This window comes from Myodes glareolus, chromosome 19 (assembly GCF_982192425.1).
Source record: "Myodes glareolus chromosome 19, mMyoGla1.1, whole genome shotgun sequence".
In the NCBI taxonomy this organism is placed as follows: domain Eukaryota; kingdom Metazoa; phylum Chordata; class Mammalia; order Rodentia; family Cricetidae; genus Myodes; species Myodes glareolus.
Window position 1 is genome coordinate 17,085,695 of NC_142044.1, and position 20,652 is coordinate 17,106,346.

General features: G+C 41.0%; 1 long non-coding RNA gene across 2 annotated transcripts in view; it reads left to right on the forward strand.

The window, feature by feature from the left end:
* The first annotated feature begins 8,782 nt into the window (after positions 1 to 8,782).
* The window catches only part of LOC125415102 (uncharacterized), a 65,362-nt gene continuing 53,492 nt past the window's right edge, over positions 8,783 to 20,652 (forward strand). Inside the window, exon 1 of one of the 2 annotated variants that reach the window (XR_015735589.1) lies at positions 8,783 to 8,858. This is a non-coding gene — a long non-coding RNA (uncharacterized LOC125415102). The remainder of the gene's footprint in view (positions 8,859 to 20,652) is intronic. The other variant, XR_007236527.3, reaches the window with a different exon arrangement.

The window sequence follows — 20,652 nt, forward strand, 5'->3', positions numbered from 1 at the left end:
TTGTTTATTTATTCCTTTTGTTGGTTTCTTAGGATTAGATATTGTCCCAAACTTCCTGTTTTGAAACAAACAAACAACAAGGAAACAGACCAGAAATGTATTCTTTCACAGTCTGGGGGCCAAACATCCTAAACCAAGGTGGCTACATGGTCAAGCTTTACCTTCAGGGCTTTATAAAGATGTGTCTCTGCTTCTCCATCTCTGGTGGCTCCTGGCCATTCGTAGACTGTGGTTGCATGAATCAGCTTGACATCTCTGCGACCAGGTTCTCCCTCTTGTCCTCTGTGTCTCTCTATAAGGGTGGTGATGAAGGCATGCGGGACCCATCCAGATAGTCTAGGACACTTCTTCTCAAGGAAGAGCCTCAACCATATCTACAAAGCCTCCTTTCCTGGTAAGATTATATTCTCAGGCTCCATGCATCTGGCATGAAATAGCTGAATATCTTCAGGGAGCCAGAGTGATTTTTTGTTTTTGTTTCTGTTTTGTTTTGGAGATGGCGGCGGGGAACTCATGATGTATCTCTGGCTGCCCTAGAACTTGCTGCATTAGTCAAATTGGTCTCAGATTTATAGAGATCTGCTTGGCTCCAGCAAGTGCTGGCCTTCAAGGTGTGTAGCACCACATTCACCCATAGTGTTTTGTTCCTGATAATCACATCCTTTACTTCTATTACTGCAAACATCTCAGATCTGTGCTGCTTTGAGGCACTATCTCACTGTGCACTCTGAAGTTGATCTTGGACTCATGATCCTTCTGCCCTGGCCTCTGACTACTGGGATTGCCGTGTGATTCATCATACCCAGCTTAGGGAGTTGATTATTTTTGACAACCCCTGCCCCTCGTATGAGAGCCTGTGACAGAGGGCAGAGTCTTGTCTTTTATACTTATGGCTGAGTCCAAAGCACGGGGCATAGTGACTGCCAGAGCAGGCATTGAGCAAATATTTGGTGAGTTAGTAAAATTATATTTAAACTCAGTTTTAATATTAATAAATGCATACATTTACTATTTCAATTTAACCACTCAAGTACAATTTTATTGATAAAAACGCGATGTATGGGAAAGAGACAAGAAGGAACAAAGACAAGTAAAGAGGAAGGGAGAAAGGGAAGGAAAAAGAGGAAACGAAAGAGAAAGAAAAGACAGGCAGTGCTCGTCCTATTGTTATCTGCAAATTCTTAAGAGATTAGGTTAAAAGTGGTCAAGAGCAGGGTGAGATTAGGAACTAAAGGCTGTAGAATAGGGAACCAAGACACCAGACCTGTGTATCTTCTAACATGTTGCAGTTCTTGCTGGATTCTAGGGTTAAGTCAGGGCAGTGATGCAGAAGCAAGCTTGACACACTTGCCCCCAAGAAGCTGGTAGTACAGTGGGGTGTTTGCTGGCTAGGCTCTTCATACAGAACACAGCACACAAGCACCAAATATGCAGGGCCTGGCTTGGATGTCTTTAACGCCTTTGGATGTCATTTTAGAAAGCAACATTTGGATGAGCATTTCAGGCACAAGAAGTCACATTTAAAACTTGATAACTTCATAGTACACAATAATTTTATAGCTATTATGTAATTTTAGTGATATATATATATATATATATATATATATATATATATATATATATATAAAAACTCTCACTTAACTTCTTTACCTTGTGGGATTATTCCAAAGGGTAAACTTTATGTCTGGCACAAATCCAGCCACTGGGAAATACCCACTTGAAGATGCATAATTCTATCTCCTGCAGCAAATTTCATAAGTGGATCTGTGTCTTTGAGTCAGAATATTCTTGAATGTTGAGCAACACCTGTGAATTATCTACGATCATGACATCATGGTTGGACACCATCTTAATCCACTCGTTTGTCATTCATCCCATAATGACTTATTGAGATCCTATTGTGCGCTGTTCTGGAAGCTGGAGATACAATTTGGATGACGGTGTGGCTTTGAACGTTCAAGAGCTCATTATTCATGGACGTCAGGTTTTCTGGAAGACAGGTGCACTGACAGAGGCAGGAATGAAAGGGCTTTGTTGGAGAAATACGAACGGGTGAGGAAACAGGACTGGGCAAGGAGATGCCTTATACCCCAAGGCAGGCAAGCCATCCATGAAAGGAAGGGGCGGGGAGGATTAGAAAGAGGAGGAGGAGGAGGAGGAGGAGGAGGAGGAGGAGGAGGAGGAGGAGTCTTAGACCATTGTGCAGATCTGTCGCAGTCCCTACCCTTCCAAAGATTTCCTACCGAGAGTCTCTAGCAGCCCTGGTTGCACTGTTAGGCTCAGCCAATGACTGGGCTGCCTGGAAAAGACCATGGGCTCAGCTTTTGGGCTGGAGCAGATCTTGAAGGCTTTAACAGCTGGAGGCTGTCAGCAAACGGCACTTCTTGCAGCTAAATAGCAAGAAGAGAGATCAAAGTGACATAACCCCACGACTGCCACATAGTGTGATGAGGAAGGAGGCAAACAAACAGACCATTTACATCCGGTAAGGGTAACGACAGGGTGCCACGGGAGCTTAAGGATGGAGCACTAGACACAGGCTTGGGGACAGGGAAATGTCCAGGAAGAAGCGGTGCACAAAAGGATGCCTGGATTGTAAGAAGGAGCCAAATGAAGGGGATGGCCTAGGTAGATGTGACTCAAGTCAGGAAGACATGGTCTAGCAAGCCCCATAGGAGAGAAGGCACTGCACCCTGGACCAGCAGGGCCACCGACTGATTTTCTGTCTCTTTGAAGGGAGATAAAACAAGAGGTGAAACCGGAGAAGAAAACAGGGGTTAAAAAACTAAAAGAGCATGCACATCATGCAAAGAAATGCACGCAGCACCCCATCTTCAAAGTACTTTGGGACTCAAATGCATAAATATATAGCAACTGTTTCCTATCGGACCTTTTGGTGAGTCTTTAAGACTCCATATTTCAAGACTCTGGGTGTGTTTGGCCCTTAAAATAGGCAACAATTTACCAGTGCAGAAGAACTCAATTCGCAATTACTCATTGTCCTTTTGTCAAATTTCTTACCCAAGGCCACTCAGTATATCTCCCAATATGATAGAAATCACGAGATTGGCGGGCTTCAAGGGCCACAATAGACAGCCCAAAGCCACGGCATTCTCAAAGACATCAGACGGAGACATGGGTGCTAGAATGCTCAAAACCACATGGGATTCCCAGAAAGGGGAATAAGGAGGAACCAAAAGTGTCTTCTTCCTGCTTCTAATTTAGAAAGCAGTGTTTGGAAAAGGAGCCCTGGAATTTCACTTGAAGGATTCTATTCCGAGGAAATAATCATAAATTTAGTTTTATAGTCATTATTGATGTTAGCAGTGATGGCAAATATCTAATTGGCTTTTGCTGTTGCCATGCTAAATGCTTGATCCTTAATTTTATGTATGCTCAGAATGGCCATATTGCACCTATGGGACAGGAACAATTAGTAATATACATTTTTCTATGAGAAAAATCAAGGTAAATAAATGAATCAATAAAAGGTTAAATAACAAGTGTGAAAAATGCACGGACTGTACACAATAACCAATAAAACTGTTTTTTTTTAAAAAAAACTGAAAGCAAACTGAATGAAAACAAAATTTAGCTTTATGCACATAAAATAAAAATATTTATTAGGAAACTATTTTCATAATGTTATCAATTATATTAACATATGCATACTATTACTTTGTATCTAATATAGAATGCAAAATGATATGTACATTATGTTCTTTTTCTAAAAGGCAGTTTACTGAGGTGTAATTTATATGTTCATAACATTTACCTATTTTAAATGGCAAAATTCAATGGTTTTTGGCAAGTCTACAGAGTGCAATGATAACAAAATCCAGTTTTAAAGCATTTTCACCCTCCCCTGCCTCTCACACTGTTTATATCGTTCCTCGTTCCTGCCCCTCTTAGACAATCTCAGCACCTTCCTTCTCCTCTTGGCCTTTCTGGAGCAAACAGACATAGACTATATAATATGTGATCATTTTCACCTGTTTTTTTCTTCTTACCATATTTTGAGTTTATATATATATATTGGAGCATGTTCAACAATTTGCTAGTTTTATCTGCAGAACAACATTTTATTTAACCACTTAACTCTATGTGGGCATGTAGATATATCCAGGTTTTGGTAGTTATGAATAATGTTCCTATGGATATTTGTGTGCAAGGTTTTTTGTTGTTGTTGTTCTTTGTTTTGTGTTTTATTAAGACAAGGTTGCTATCTGTAGCCCTGTCTGTCCTGGAGCTTTCTCTGTAGATCAGGTTGGCTTTGAACTCACAGAGATCTGCCTGTCTCTGTTTGCTGAGGGCTGGATTAAAAGCATGCACCACCACCATCCAGTCCACATAAGTTTTTTTTTGTTTTTGTTTTTGTTTTTTTATATAGTAGATTTCTTATTCTTGAGTAGATAGCTAAGCATAGTATTACTGGATCATATGGTAGACATCTGCTTAACTTTTAAAGGAAATACCAACTAGATTTTAAACATGACTGCAACATTTTCTGGTATCACCAGCACTTTGTGAGGATTCAAGTTTTTGACACCTTGGCTGGTAGTGATAACTTTATTTTTTGCTGAAGCCATTCTAGTATATGTGGGGTTATATTACATTGCGATTTTAATTTTTACCTACCTAGAGACTACTGATGTTGAACATTTAAATGACTTTTTGTTATGCTTGCTTAGTGTGTGTGTGCTCATGTGTGAGCTTGTGTGTGTGTGTGTGTGTGTGTGTGTGTGTGTGTGTGAGAGAGAGAGAGAGAGAGAGAGAGAGAGAGAGAGAGGTGTTGGTAGTTTAAAGGAGACATGTTCTCCATAAGCTATTGTTGTAGAGATAGGGCCCTTCATTCCTGCCACCCGGCTAGCTTATACCTGAAATAATCACACAGAAACTGTATTTATATAAATACTGCCTGGCCCATTAGCTCTAACTTCTTATTGGCTAATTCTCACATCTTGATTTAACCCATTTCTAATAATCTGTGTTCACCACAAGGTCGTGGCTTACCGGGAAAGATTTAGCATGTTTGACCTGGCAACTCCATGGCGGATTCTGCCCTTCTTCCCAGCAATCAGTCTATCTACTCCACCTTATCAAAAGGCCAAGGCAGTTTCTTTATTCAACCAACAAAAGCAACACATAGACAGAAGAACCTCCTACACCATTTCCTCCAACACATAGACAGAAGAACCTCCTACACCATTTCCCCTTTTTGTGTTTAAACAAAAAGGAAGACTTTAACTTTAAAATAGTAAAATTACATATAACAAAACAGTTATCAAACAAGAATTATAGTTACAGTATTTATATCTACTTTATCTTTTATCAAAACTAAGGAAAACTATATCTATAAATTCTCCAACTCCATCAAAGACTACAGAAGGAGATAATATTACTTAAGTAAGCAGGAAGTGCATTATAAGCAACTTCCAAAACTCTAGAAATGACAGAGACATCTTGCTGCCTGTACAGTCACCCAAAGTTCTTCTGTACTGTTGGGGTATCCATCTTCAGCCTACAGGCCCATAGTATCCAGCAAACTTTTCCATGAAGCAGGAAATTTTAAAGACAGTTCAGTCACTTTCTGCTGTGTCCTGCAGAAAGTCTCACAGACTCTTTCATAAATCAGGAACCCCAAAAGACCATCTCACCTTTAGGCAAGTTTAGCAGTCATCTCTCTGCAGGTTCTTCATGTCCAGTTTATGCAACAGTCCAGGCAAGAGCAGTTTCTTGCCCAAATGGCTAGCAAACTTCATAACGAGCCTCTTTGACGCCCATCTTTCTCTTGAAGTAGATTGGTGCTGCCAGGAGCAGACATGTCTCATTGTCATGAAAAGCTCAAAGTTATTAAAACATTTTAAATGCCATTTGGGACTATCTATTGCTGTCTTTCATCCTCCACTTTTGGAAGCTTATATTACACCTTCTTGTACCATCAAAACTAGTCCTTAGGGAGGAGCCTTTCAGGTCAGTTCCATGCAGCTTAGGAACCTCTGGGCCCTTCATGTGAAGTGCACAGTGTCCTTTTTGCCTTCCTTCTGCATCTAGCATGCAAACAAGGACAACAGCAATAGTCTGTAATGTTTTGGGAGTCTCTTGGACATTCTCTGTATCTTTTAAGTATAAGTCTTATGTAATACATGATTTCCAAATACTTTTTTCTAATTTTCAGCTTGTTTACTTTGTTCTAACAGATTTTTGAAAAATCAAAGTTCTTAGCCTTGATGCAATAGTATAACAGTGTTTGCCTTCTCTGTTCCATGCTTGCGATGCCTCCCCTAAGAAATTGCTGCCCAGTTAATGGTTCTAAAGTTAAAGTTAAAGGTCTCTTCTAGAGTTGGATTTTTGTGTGAATGTGTGTATACGTTTGCTTGTGTTGTGGTGTATGTGCACCCATGATGGCAGAGAGCAGAGATTGACCTCAAGAATCTTTCTTGATGCTCTCTATATTGTATTTTGAAGTGGTATCACTGAGCTACACATTCTTCTATCCTAACTGGCTAGCTTAGTTCAGGAACCCCACATTTTCACTTCCCAAGTGCTGAGATTACAGGTAGACCACCATACGCATCCAGTGTTGATGTGGGGGTGATGTAACTCTGAACTCCAGGCTTCACACCTGTGCTGTATGTGCTTTGCCTACTGAGCCATCTCCTCACCTCTTGTCTATGTTGTTTTCTAAAGGTTTTATAGTTCTTTTACATTTATACCCACAGTTCATCTTTAGTTAACTTATGCAGTTTTCGTATACAACACGAGACGTAAGTTGAAGTGAACTAATTTACCCCCCCTCCCCAAACAATCAATCTTCTCCAGGTATGGTGGCATATACTTTTGATCCCAGCACTTGGGAGGCAAACAGGCAGATCTCTGAGTTAGAGTCCAGCCTGGTCTACAAAGCTAGTTCCAGGACAGTCAGGCTATACAGGGAAACCCAGTCTTGAAAAACCAAACCAAACCAAAAAAACAACAACCAAAAAACAAGTAATTTCCTAAGCAAGATGTAAAAAAGAGCAAAACCACCATTGTCACTTCAATCACCTTTTCACCTTTGTGAGGCTCAGCTGGCCACAGTCATGTGTGCTCACTCATGGACTCGTTTTCTGGATGAATGATTTATTTCTACTTGTGCATCTTGTGCCATTTTGTCACATGGTCTTGATCAATTTATTCCAGCGACTTCCAACTGAAGGAATTTCGCCACCACCCACCCTCTGGAGGGAATAAGTAATAAAGTTTGAACACACTTTTTTATCGTTACAACTGGAGAATTTTACTTCTGCATATGTTATAAACATCTTAATATGTACTCACTCATTCTGAAACTCTTCACTCCTTTCCATAGACTCCAAATTCCATATGGTGTCATTTCCCTTCTGATTAAAATGCAAGTCTGTTGCCGCTGAATTCTTCCAGCTCTCCATAAATCTGAAAAAGTATTTTCCTTCATTTTTGAAAGATATTTTTGTGCACTAAAAAATTCTAGGTTGACATATTTTTTTACTTTTTACAGTTTCTCCTCTGCTTCTAACTTGCATTATTTCTGGGAAGGAATCTGCCGTTAGCTTCACCCTCGCCCCTTCTGGATATACATGTAATTTTTCTCTAGCTGTCCTACAGGCTCTTCTCATGATTCCTAATTTTAACAAATTAGACCTTTTATGTTCCATGTATTTCACAGTTATTGAGCTTCTTGGATGTGTAAGTTTATACATTTCAACAAAATTGGAAAAGATATAACCATTACTTGAAAAAAAACCTAACCATTTGTTAGTTTTTATTTTGTTTTTGTTTTGAGACATGACCTCACTGTGTAGCCCTAGCTGGCCTAAAACTCCCTTTGAATACCAGGCAGGCATTGAACTCACAGAGATCCACTTCCCTCTGTCTCATGAAGGCTGAGATTAAAGGCGTGTGTCACTACTCTCGGCCCTAGCACTTTTAAAAAGTTTTTAATGAAGGTTTTTATTTATTCTTTGAGAATTTTATACAGGTATATTATGTTTCTTGGTCATATCCATCCCTACCTTCCCCGACTCTCACTCCTGTGAATGCTGTGTACATATGTATGAATGTTAGGCTAGGCACCAAAGCACAGGCAACAGCAGCTACACTGCTAAGGAAAGATGGCTCCTTTTCCTACAGCCACCATTACCTACAGCCAATAGCCCATCATCTCTAAGTAGAGAGTCATGAGCCTCTTACCCACCCATGCAGCAATTGGTAACCACATTCACGTGAGTTCGTGAGTACAATGGCCATTTTCTGTTTGTGAGAGAGAATTTCTCTTCCTCTGCCTCTTGCTTGCACCTTCTTTCCTCTCCCTCTGCCTTCATGCTCCCCAAGTTTGGGGTGGTGGAGGAGGGGTGGAGAAAAGGAAGTTACTATATATGTCCCATTTAGTTCTGATGACACAAATGCCACTTACTGTGAACACTGACCCGTTATGGATATCTTCTCTAACTATTGGGCACTGTATAAAGGCACCTCTCTAGCCAAGACTGAGAACAGCACTAATCTTTGGTTATAAACATAGTTTATAGTTAGAAGGCAACTGAAAAGCATGTCCACTTGGCAAAACAACAATATGCCTCCCTATAGTGTTTATGACCTTCCCAATCTTTAGATCCTGATTACATTTGCACTGCTAGACAAGAACTGCTGTGGGAGTACCTTCCACTGCTTCAGCCAATAGTCACTGAAATACCAGCCCACTGGGGTGTGGTATAGTTCTCTTTAAAAGAAGAGCGGCAAGCTCGGCTCGGCCTCTTGGTTCCGGCGCTTGGTTCTGGCTCCTGCTCCTGGCTCCTGCTCCAGCGACTAGGCTCCCTTCCTGACGGTTTATGGTGTATGTAAGTTTTACCCCCCAAAATAAATAACCCCTTAAAACATAACTGGTGTGGGATTGATTCGCCATTAAAGAACTCCCTCTTTTGGATCAGGCCTCAAATGCAATCAAGAGCTGATGGTTAGCCCCACAGCTGTCATGCCATTATTGTACCCGGGCATACATATTTCCTAGTAGGTTAGTATTCTAGCATTCAGGGTCCACGGCTGGGGGAGATCACTGGTGGCTTTTCTGCCACAGCTACCCTCACAGCCCCTTCCATTAGTATGGAAGATGGCCAAAAGGGAGAACATTTCCAAGTCAGGCTGAGATTAACTTTTCTATGTCCTGCAACCATCACGAGTGGTGTTTTCAGCAAGAGGCTCTTACCACCTACTTATGGTAGGCAAGCAAGAAAAAGAGCCGTTAATTTGTTTTAAACTAATATAATGATACACTTATTGTGTGACTTATGAAAGCATAAATTTTTGACTTTCAAATCATGACATGAAGAAAAAGGCAAAGAACTGAAAACGATCAGCTGAACGTAGATAGTAACCAGCCATGCTCAGCCATCAGCAGCGACTCCGTGCTTGGGGCTATCGCCGGGGCACAAACCAAGCAGGAACTGAAGAGGCAGCGCTGGCTCAACCCTGAAGCCATCTAGAGAAACTGCTTAGATCCCAAAGGCCAACATAAGCAGCAACAGCATCCTTCTTTCTCCCAGCTCCCTCTCACCCCCCTGTTCTTTCACTAAGAGAGTCGATACCGCTTTGACACGAGTTTTGCTTTAACACGTTTAGCTTGTGTGTTTTCAACCTTGAACACACAAACCTGCCCAAATCAACTGCAAGCGAAAGCCATTTCTATTTTTAGTTTCTCAGCTGCCGTAGGCTGGCCTTCGTATGGGAATCAGTTATGACCGTTTCCTAACGAGCTCAATAGCCATGCCCAGTCACAGCTCCGGCGAAGTCTCATTTCTCATGTTGATTTTTGTGGCTTTTCCCCCCTCCACAGGAGTCTTCGGACGCTTCCTGCAGAATTTCATTTTCCCCTTTCCTGTCTCTAACTTTTCATTATAAAAGTCTCATGTGATATAATTTAGTGCAGTATGAGCAGCGTTTCCTCCTAACAACCCTTTGGGCCTTGTTGCCTCCTTCACCGATGATACAAGGTAACTGCTCCCCAGCCCTGCTCCTGCTTTCTAGTTGATACCGGAATTGTTCTTTCTTGGCACCACCCAGAACTGAAATCAAAGAGTTCTGGGCGACTCAAATTAGGCTACATGGGCTGGGGCTCCACTTCCTATTTTTAACAGTTCCCTTCTGGGGATTCCAAATACATGGACATTTGGCTCAGACTGTGTCCCCTACTTAGATGATTCTCTCTTCCTTTAAAAACACTTTCTGATCTATTTGTGCTTCATTTTGGTTAATTTCTATAGTTTTATCTTTCAATTCCTAAGTTTTCTTCTCAAGTATTTAACATACGTATATTCCTGTCACGTATATTTTCATCTCCAATACTTTGATTTTCCCTTTTAGAATTTCTATTTCTTTCTCTTACACACATGTATACATAGTACAATAAAACTGATATATATTCCTTGACCATCTTTCTACCAGTCTATTATCACCTCCACATCATCTTCCCTGTATCTAATTTTCATGTGTAATCTCTCCATCTTCAGCTTATGACATTTAGTTACAATAACTAGTTTAAAATCTTGGGTTCAAGTCATGACTCTTCCATCTATTAGCATTGGTCCTCTCATCATCTTGACAATGTGGTGTTGAGGTGGGAGACTGCCATGCTAACAAGGCACTTCTGTCTCATGCACTGTTTTTCTTTTCTTTTTCTTCTGTTTTATTGAGACAGGGTTTCTCTGTAGCTTTCGAGCCTGTCTTGGAACTAGCTCTTGTAGACAAGGCTGACCTCGAACTCACAGAGATCCTCCTGCTTCTGCCTCCAGAGTGCTGGGATTAAAGCCGAGCGACACCACTGTCTGGTGCATTGTCTTTCTTTATGTGTACCCTGTTACTTCTCTGTGAGTATGCCATCTTGCCATAAAATATGAGAGTTGGGTTGTATTGGAGATTCTCAACTGTGTTCTGTGGTGCTTTTGAGGGTGAATGAAAGTATTTCAAACAATTAGGAAAACTACTTACTTCCCATATGAGCCTTCATTTTAAGAAAGAGTCCAGCGATTCTGTATACATTATAAAACAAGCACAAATAAGCATTCTTTGAGAGATTAAGAATTGTTATACAAAATATGTGAGCTCTAGGACTAGAATGTCTGGTTTTGAATTTCTGCCCAATTACTCATTGACTGTGATATAAGGTAGACTATTTCCTTACACTTGGCCTTCTCAAATCCCATGAAGGTTATAAAATGACATTAGGTAGTAGAATGAGTTATGGGTGTATGACTGACTGTAAGACCCTCTCTACAGGAGGAAACTCATGCCTGGCACCGTAAAGCTCTCTAACACCCTGGCTTGTGAAGTCAGAGATGCTAGGGGAAATGGACAAGAATTAAATACATAGATTAGTGCAGCTCTCAATCCTCATTAGTGAAGTGTTTTGCAAAGGTTGCTGGTCAATACGGAGACTCACGATTAGTCAAAATGGAGAGAGTACGTGATATGTTGAACCCTTAAACAGGGTATCTCCATCATCCTGCTCCCAACGTCTGAAGAACAACAAAGAAGATGGGGCAGAGAGACTGTAAGAGCCAGGGGTTGGGGTTGGGGTGGAGGGGACTAAAGTAGAAGAGAGTCTTCCTGACAGGACACAGCCACTACACTCATGCATTCAATGTGTCTATCTATAGTAATGACTCGCAAGATTGAACTCATCACCATTTCTTCATGGGCTAGGGAAGGGCCTATGAGTTCCCATTCTTTCCTGAGGGAATAATGACAGCTAATGGTGACTGGGAAAATGGTGTCATTTTCTTCAGTGGTTGTGCTGCATGGTTTCATATCAACTTGACCCATTTGAAAGGAGGGAAACTCAACTGAGAAAATGCCTCCAAAAGGTCCAATTATAAGGCATTTTATGATTTTGTGTTGATGGGGGAGAGCCCAGCCCATTCTGAGTGGCGCCATACCTGGGCTGGTGGTCCTGGGTTCTTTGAGAAAGCAGGCTGAGCAAACCATGAGGAGCAAGCCAGTAAGCAGCACTCCTCCATGGCCTCTGCATCAGCTCCTGCATCCTGGTTCCTGCCATGTTTGAGTTCCTGTCCTGGCTTGCCTCAACTATATTATAGATGTGTAGACCAAAGAAACCCTTTCTTCCTCAACTTACTTTTTGATCTGTGTGTCTCATCATAGTAGTAGAAATTCTAGTAGTGGTATAACTACTACTAAGGGGCTCATGTTTCAGAAATTATCTCCTACCCATGAACACCCAGGAGTGGCACCACCTATAGCAAGTAGACGGACCCTTTCACATCAATTGTTAATCAAGAAAACACCTTTCAGATTTGCCTAAAAGCTAATATTAGGAGGTACTTTCTTAATTAAGAGTCCTTCTTCCCAGATATGTCTAGGTATATGTCAAGTTGGAAAAAAAAAGCAGTCAACACATTTGGTGTGGTTATTAGAATGTTAATGGTCTTCATAGGCTCATATATTTGAATACTTAACTCCAACCTTGTAGAACTGTTTTGGAAGGACAAGGAGGTGTGACCTTTTTGAAAGAGGTATGAGGTTTCAAAAGCCCACACCACCACCAATACTTCCAATTGGCTTTCTTTGCCTCATACCTGTAGATCAAGACATAGTCTCTCAGCTACTGCTCCAACGACATGCCAGCTCGTCTGCTGTTCTGCTTCCCATGACAATGGCCATGGACTCTAATCCTCTGAAACTGTAAGAGCCAAATCAACTTCTTTTTTCTATAAGTTACTTTGTTCATAGTATCTTACCACAGTTAAAAAAGAAAACTACCTAAAACACTGAGCCTCTTTGTACTTCCAAAAATACGTGCCTAAACATCTTTTCAACAGACTATCATTAAGCTGCTAGGAATGCCTTCCTGTTACACAGAGGTAAATATGCGTGGGAATTCATTCATGTCCAGGGCAATGGAACAGAATCAGAGATCGTATTTGGGGAATACTGAACTCTGGCCCCAAGCCTGAAGGTCTCTGATAGAAGTCTTGCCTGATGTTTATTCCTTCCCTGTTCTGCTTCCTCCTTTCCCTTACCAGGATGTCTTTGGATCAGTACCTTAAAAAGCAATCCTCACCAATTTCTTGCCATTTAATCTTCTTGTGGAGAACCTAATGTAAGATATGAACATACCACAGTGCCTGGAACAGTGTTAGCATTCAATAAACATTAATGTTTATTATTGCCATAGTTTTTGTTAGGCTTCGCACCCACTTTGGGGGAAATTTTTACAGAAATTGGGTCATTTTTTAATTTTATCTCTGGGTAGAAATCTTTTGGAAATGCATGATTAATTTAATACTATGTTTAGTCTTGTAAGAATGGTGTATGCTCACTTCAAGTCCATTCTGTGTTCCTCTTTACATCTTGAAAGCACAGATCTAGATTATCTATATCTTAGCAGAAATAAAAATATTAAGAATAATTAGTAACCTGGAGTCATCATGGAAGAGTCCAAATATAGATTAAGATTTTGAAACCCTCAAACTAAGACCAAATATTTGGGGTGCCAAAGGAGGCTGGGAAAGTCAAGAAGGAACCAATCCTCTCCATACCCCTGTACCTCAACTTTTACCCAAAGTAAAAAGTTACTACTTGGCACTACCTGAGACATAAAGCCAAGCTGAATTTTGGTCTTATAGCTTAGAAGAAATAAAACAAAGCAGAAAGCATCTGGAAAATATCAGGGAGATGGGCAAATAATTGGCAAACAGAACCTCTGGGAGAGCTTAAATGAGTTTGTGTTGTTTACCTGGAGAAAGAAGGGTCAAAGGTCTCCTTAATACTTGTCTTCAAGAATTTAAAGTTAGGATCTGATGTCCCGAGAAAACAAAATGAGACACCCCCCCCACCTTACCTAGCCTAAGTAAAAATTTTAAAACAATTGAAAAAAGAAGTTGATATTTAAAACAGCAAGAATTTCTTGAGTTAGGAGTAATTAGGACTTGGAAAGGGCCACTGCTGGCAGTGGGATTCGTTCTGTTCTAAAGCATAGCATAGCGCAGGGCCATTCATTATCAGAACCAGATTACTTTTAATGGTAGCTGAAAATCGACGAAGGGTCATATAATAAATGTGGCCACGCTGAACTTTGGTCTTGCTAGGTGCAGCTGCCACTCAGGGCAACCTGTGCTTAGGCAGTGTACTAATCTTAGGAAGGCTGAATGGAGTTGGTGAGACCAGTAGAAAACACTCACTTTACTTAATGAATTGTATTGGTCATTCTTCACTGCGTAAGAAAACTTTCCAGAATGTAGAATAACTATTGCCTCATGTTATCTTTGGCGCTCTGCCTCAAACTTTTCCTGTTGGTTTGGTGTAATTTCACAAATACGCTGTAGAAATCTGAGTAAATAGTAAACACCTACCCTAAGGAGAGCAGTTCACTTTTTACCTAATTTGTTTCATAGGAAAAATTTCTTTATCACGGAGATGGTGATCTATGCACTTTGAAGGAAGCGAAGGGCACAGATGGATGTCCAGGGAGAAGGTCTTTTCCACATCCGAAACTTTAGTGCGTTTTGGTTTGCGTACTTCATACACATTTGCAACGTATTGTGATCAATCCACTCTCAGTCCCTTCCCTTTGATTTCCCATATCCCTTCCCCACACTTTCCCCTCCCGAATTCATGTGACTGTTATCTTTTTTACACCCACTAAGTTTACTTCTAGCTACTTGCATGCACTAGGGTCTAGGACCACCTGCTGGGACATGGGCAGTCTGCAGGAACCCCATCCCTGAAGAAAACTGATTCCCTCTTCCCTCAACAGCTACCAATTGCCAGTAGCTTCTCAGTTGGGATGGTTGGCCCTTGATGATCCCTTTCTCCATCCACACAGAGATTTTTTTTGGCTGCCTTAATCTTATGAAGCTCGTGTGCATCTGGACATAGCCCCTGTGAGCTCACATGTGTATTCCTTGACATGTCTGACAAACACTGTTCTGCTGTAGACTTCTACTACGTCTGGCTCTTATAATCTTTCTCTTCTCTTCCCCAAACTTTGCGCCTTGGAGAGGGGTTTCTGATCTAGATGTCTTATTTATTCAGTGCCGAGTGCTCCACAGTCTACTGTCCTCTGCACACTGTCCAGACGCGAGTCTCTGTATTAATTGCCATCGACTGCAAGAAGAGATATATCTGACGAGGGCCGAGAGATGTATTTGTCTATGGGTGTGAAAGTAAGAACGCAGAGGACAGTTTATTGCTATATTGATTTAGCATATTTATAGTATTAGGTTCTCTTCTAGGGTCTATGACATAGCTAGCTACAGCTTTTGGCCTAGTTAATGGAATCAGGAATGGGTTTCATTTTTTTGAAATGTGCCTTAAATCCAACCAAGAAATGGTTGGTTACTTCCATAGCATTCTTTCCATTTATTTTTTTATTTTTTTATTTTTTATTTTTTTGCTCCAGTGGGCATATCTTGACAAGCAAGTTGTTACTGTGTCCATCCAATGGGTGAGATTGTTCGTTACTTTTTGGCTCTGGAAGTGTGCATAGAACACTAGAAAAAATAGCCGGTAATGGTAAAGTCATACTATGTCAGTGTCAGCTTGATTTCTTCATGTCCTAAGATGAAGTATGTGGTATCTTCACCCAGGCAGTGGTGGCACATTCCTTTAATCCCAGCACTTGGGAGGCAGAGGCAGGCAGATCTCTGTGAGTTTGAGGTCAGCCTGATCTACAGAGTGAATTTCAGGACAGACTCCAAAGCTAGAGAAAAACCCTGTCTCAAAAAACAAACAAACAAACAAAGTTCTGGAGGGTAACACAGAGCAATGGTAATAATCTGCAATGTTTAGGAGGGGCCTGTAATACTCTGTAATGTTTGGGGGACACCATTGACCAACAACTGGCAAAGAGGTACGTATGCCTGGGACTGTATATTTGTCAGTGTATAGTTACTGGGAGAAGCATTGTCCTTCATTATGGGACAATTCCATTTAAAATTCTTTTATATATGTTTTTTATATATGCTTTTATATATGATTTTATAAATTATAGGAAGTTTCTACAGTAGTAGGGTTCAATATGGCCTTTTCAATGGTCTTTAGTGTTCACTATTCCTCCCTATAGCAGTTTCCGGCCCTCTCATCCCCAACCCCATTTAACCCTATCTTTTCATTATTTCTTCCATTTCCCCCTCCTACCATCTGTATTCTACCTCTGTAGCATGATTCATAAGAACCCAGAGGCAGAAATTGGGGTCCAACCTGAAGATCAGAAAAGCAAAACAGCCAGCCACTGACTCTTACCTCTACCTCAGTCTGAAATGGTGATCCTACCTCCAGGAATCTCAGATTGAGATTGTGTGTGAGAGCTGTCTCCTCCCATTTTCTATTCCTCTCTAGGACTAGGATTAAAGGCGTGTACTCTACTGCCCGATTTCTATTATAAATTAATGTGGCTACTGTAGTTAAAGGTGTGTGTTAGCACTGCGTGGTCTGTAAGGCTGAGCAGTGTGGCTGTTTACTCTCTGCTCTTCAAGCAAGCTTTATTTATTAAAATACAAATGAAATATTGCTACATACCTCCTTCCCTTAAAATACTCCCATGACCCCTTTCTGTGAGCACTCCAATGTAAACACACATATCTAGAGATTCAAAGCTAGTATACGCACGTAAGAGAGGCATGTGGTGTTTATATTTCTGTGTTTGGGTTACCTCACTGGGAGTGATGGTTTCCAGCTCCATCCATTTACCTAAGAATTTTAATTTTTCTTTAGAGAAGAATGATTATTTCATTTCATAAATGTACCACAATGTCATTATCAACTGATAAACACCGATGTGGTTTCCATCTCCTGCCTATTGTGGATAGAGCAGCAATCAACGTGGACGAGCAAGTATCTCTGGAGTAGGAGCAGGATGTAAGGTACTTGGAAATATGCCAAGGAGTGGTATAGTTGGATCACATGATAGATCCATGTCTAGCTTGTTGAGGAACCTTAATACTGATTTTCGTACTGACTGTACCAGTTTCACCTCCACTAACAGTGAATGAGTAAAGGCATAAGTCACAGACAATCCCACACCAGTTTGGAATTATGATTAATATAATGGTTATTTATTCAAAGGGGAAAAAACTTACAGATTACCGTCCCAGACAACAGCCCCTCCGCGCGAACAGGAAAGGAGTCTAGGAGCGGGAAGCGGAGGAGCTGGAAGCCAGAGAGGGAGTGGAGGACAGCCGCTGCTTTTTTTAAAGAGAGAGAGACCACGCCCCAATGGGCTGGTAACTCAGCGGCAATTGGCTGAAGGAGCGGAAGGAGCTCCTGCAGCAAATGAGTATTCCCCTTTGCCCATTTAACCCACGTCAATACCATAATTCACTGTCAATTTTTTTCTTGTTGTTAGCTATTCTGATTGGCGTAATATGGGACCTCAAAGTAGTTCTACTTTGCATAATGGTGAGTGATGTGCAGAAGGGCGAGCCCTGCTACAAGTCAGTCACATCCCAGGTCCTGGCTAGAATCACACTTGCTGACTGATACCTCCTTAGCCAAATTCAAACTCAAGGGAAAGAAAATTATAGTTTATTTTTATTCTGTGAGGACACACTGCAAAGAGTGTAGCCGGAGAAAGAAAGAAATACTTGAAACTGCTAATACCTCCTTTTCAGGGACCTTTGGTAAGGAAAACACACTACACTAGCAGCTCATAGGCTAATGGTTCAGCCTGGAACTGTTGGTGCTTCCCGTGCTCCAAGAATAGTTTTGCTTGTATGACTAGAGGAAACTCTCAACAAAAGAGGATTTCTTTTGTTGCCTATGGAGTTCAATTTGCCCCTTATACTGTTTTATGAGGAAGTTGACCAGAGGTCAGTCCATGAAATAAGGATTCCTCTTGGCCAAAGTAGTATATCGATTCTTTCCTTTCCTCTCTATTTCTCCAAAGAGAGATACACCAGTTTCGTGTATGTGTGTGTGTGTGTGTGTGTGTGTGTGTGTGTGTGTGTGCATTTGTATCCATGTGAGTGCTGTACCCACATATGTGGGGTTCATGTGCCAATATGTGTTCATGTAGAAACCAGTGGCTGATGTCAGATGCCTTCCTCTACCACTCTTTGTTATTGTTTGAGACAAGGTCTCTCATTAAACCTGGAGCTTGTCATTTCAATTAGACTGTCAGGTCAGGAAGTTCCCAGGGTCCACCTGTCTCTGCCTCTTCAGCCCTTGAGTTGCAGACATACACTGTGTATGTCTGTGCCCAGCTTTTCTGCATGAGTGCGTAAGACCCGAAGTCAGTTCTTCTGCTGGCAGAGCAAGCATTTTATCCACTGAGCCGTCTCCCAACCCTCACTTCCTATATTTTTAATCTGACTAATGCTTTCATAATCTATCCAATTGTCTGATTTAGAAGTCTGAACTCTCCCCTTGGTTTCTATGCTTCCTTGATTCTCTTATCCAATTTGTTTTAAATCCCTTTAAACTACACTCAGAATGTCTTTTCCACTTCCATTTTCTCCGTCGCCTCTTCCGCTGAGCTCTTCGTTGACTTTTATTGGGATTGTTGCTGGGATGCTCACTGGTCTCCTTGCCTTCGTTGCTCACCTCTCCAGAGCATCCTCTACTCTGAAGCCGTCTCCGTTAGAAAAAACAAGTTACACCATGTCAAAACCTGCTGAAGCAGAAGTCAAAGGGGATCAATAATGGAGTCAGGAATTTCTAATCATTATCATCAAGCGTTATTGTGATCTCAGGGTTGGTCATGCTCAGCTCTGTGTTCCCCAGGTTCTTTGTTCATTCTGATGATAATGCCAGCATCATATAAACAGGTGCACACTGATTACTCCCCGAAGCCCCAGGAGGAAGCCAGAGCTGCTTTCACAAGGCAGAAAGGTATCTGCGGTGCACCGAGCCCAAGACTGTTCTTTCCTTTCCCAAGGTCAAGGTGTGCTATTGAAGCCCTCGCACTACCGCATTTTTGTGCCAACGAAGAAGTGATGGCTGGATCAGGCGACAGTCAGAATAGGCACCAGCAGAGACAGAGCCGTCTGTGGCCCAGAACTGTGAACACTTGCGCAATATCAAATTGGGAGCCATAAGAATTAGCATTATAGTAAAGTATTTGGCAAAGACTTGAAACCCGCACCTTGAGAATAGCAAAGGAAGAAGTGGCAACTCTCTCAATAGTTGGCCAGCCTTTGATTAAAAACTAAGCCACCTAGCAGAGGCACCAATTTGAACAGCAAACGTGCTGATCAAACCAACAGAACCAGAAGATAAAGAACTCAGCTAAGCAATGATGATGACACTTTCTGAAGTAACACTTTGAGCAAGACTGCTCAAATGCTATAATTATATTTTAGTCAGATATGTATATTGGTTATTACACTTTAATACTGGGCATACTTGCATAATGAATATGCACATATTTATTTGTTCCCATTTAATAGATTTAACCCATTTTAAGGCATGGGTTCAGCAGGCTATTTAAAGTTTTTCATTTTTTTAAATTAAGTTCTGGATAAAATATTTTGTTTCATTTTGCCAAAGTTAGGATGAACCCAACTAAATTAGAACACTTATTGACTGCTGAGAACACACAGACCAGATATACATCATTGAACAATACTGTGGAGGAATGATGTATTTGCTTCTAGTGTGATCCAATAGTTTGTAAAACTGTTGTCTTAAAGTTTTGTTTTGACAGGGCAATTCAGTTGTGAGAGCCTTAAAACCAGAGATCATATTATATTCATTGTAAAACCTACCACTCTGGCGAGCATACCACAGGTGCCCAATCAATGCTCACTGATCTATGTGAGTGGCAGAAGGCTGCTCACTGATGCATCCCCAAGGGTGTGTTCAGTGATCCCGTCACAAGAGGCTCAGGGTATGGCTATGCTCCTGTATCATATGAATGGAACTCAAGATGAGATGGCAGACCATGATAGAGACTTGATTGCTTTTTTCAGGACCCCTTAGCACATTTCTAGTCTGTTCTGCAGGAATGTCAGTGATGAAATAGTATGTGCCCAGGTCAATGGTGTCCATGCACCCAGAGCTGACAAAAAAAAAAAAAAAAAAAAAAAAAAAAAAAAAAAAAAAAAAAAAGAAAGAAAGAAAGAAAGAAAGAAAGAAAGAAAGAAAGAAAGAAAAGCAAAGCAAAGCAGCTTGGCAGCCTGGAAATTTTATTCTGGATTTAGAATATTTTTCTCTTCTCACTTTTTAGTTTATCTACATAGCACGGTGAAATTAAGTACACCAATCACAGAAGTAAACCCAAGTATGTCTACCCAATATCAATTGCTTTTTTCTGTAGCATATCCCTTTCTTTCATAATATGCAGCATTCATACATAATTTATTTTTAGCCTTATGAAATGAATAGTTTCAAAGTCACTATCCTATTTTAGTTGCAGGCAAAGGAATCTATAAAATGGCACCAGACTCGCATAGAATTGGCTGTGGAATCCGTGGTACCCATTATTCCAGCTCAAGCAGGGCTGCTAGTCAGCTCGGTGACCATAAAAGGGACCCATTGATAGCAGCCTCTTTCATTTCAGAGCCACTTCCCATGGCAATAATGACATATAATCACTCACGCCAACACAGAACAAAACGTCTGAGGTCCAAGATAACATCAGATTATATCAGTGTGAAATTTGGTCTAATATCATTGCTTGGATCC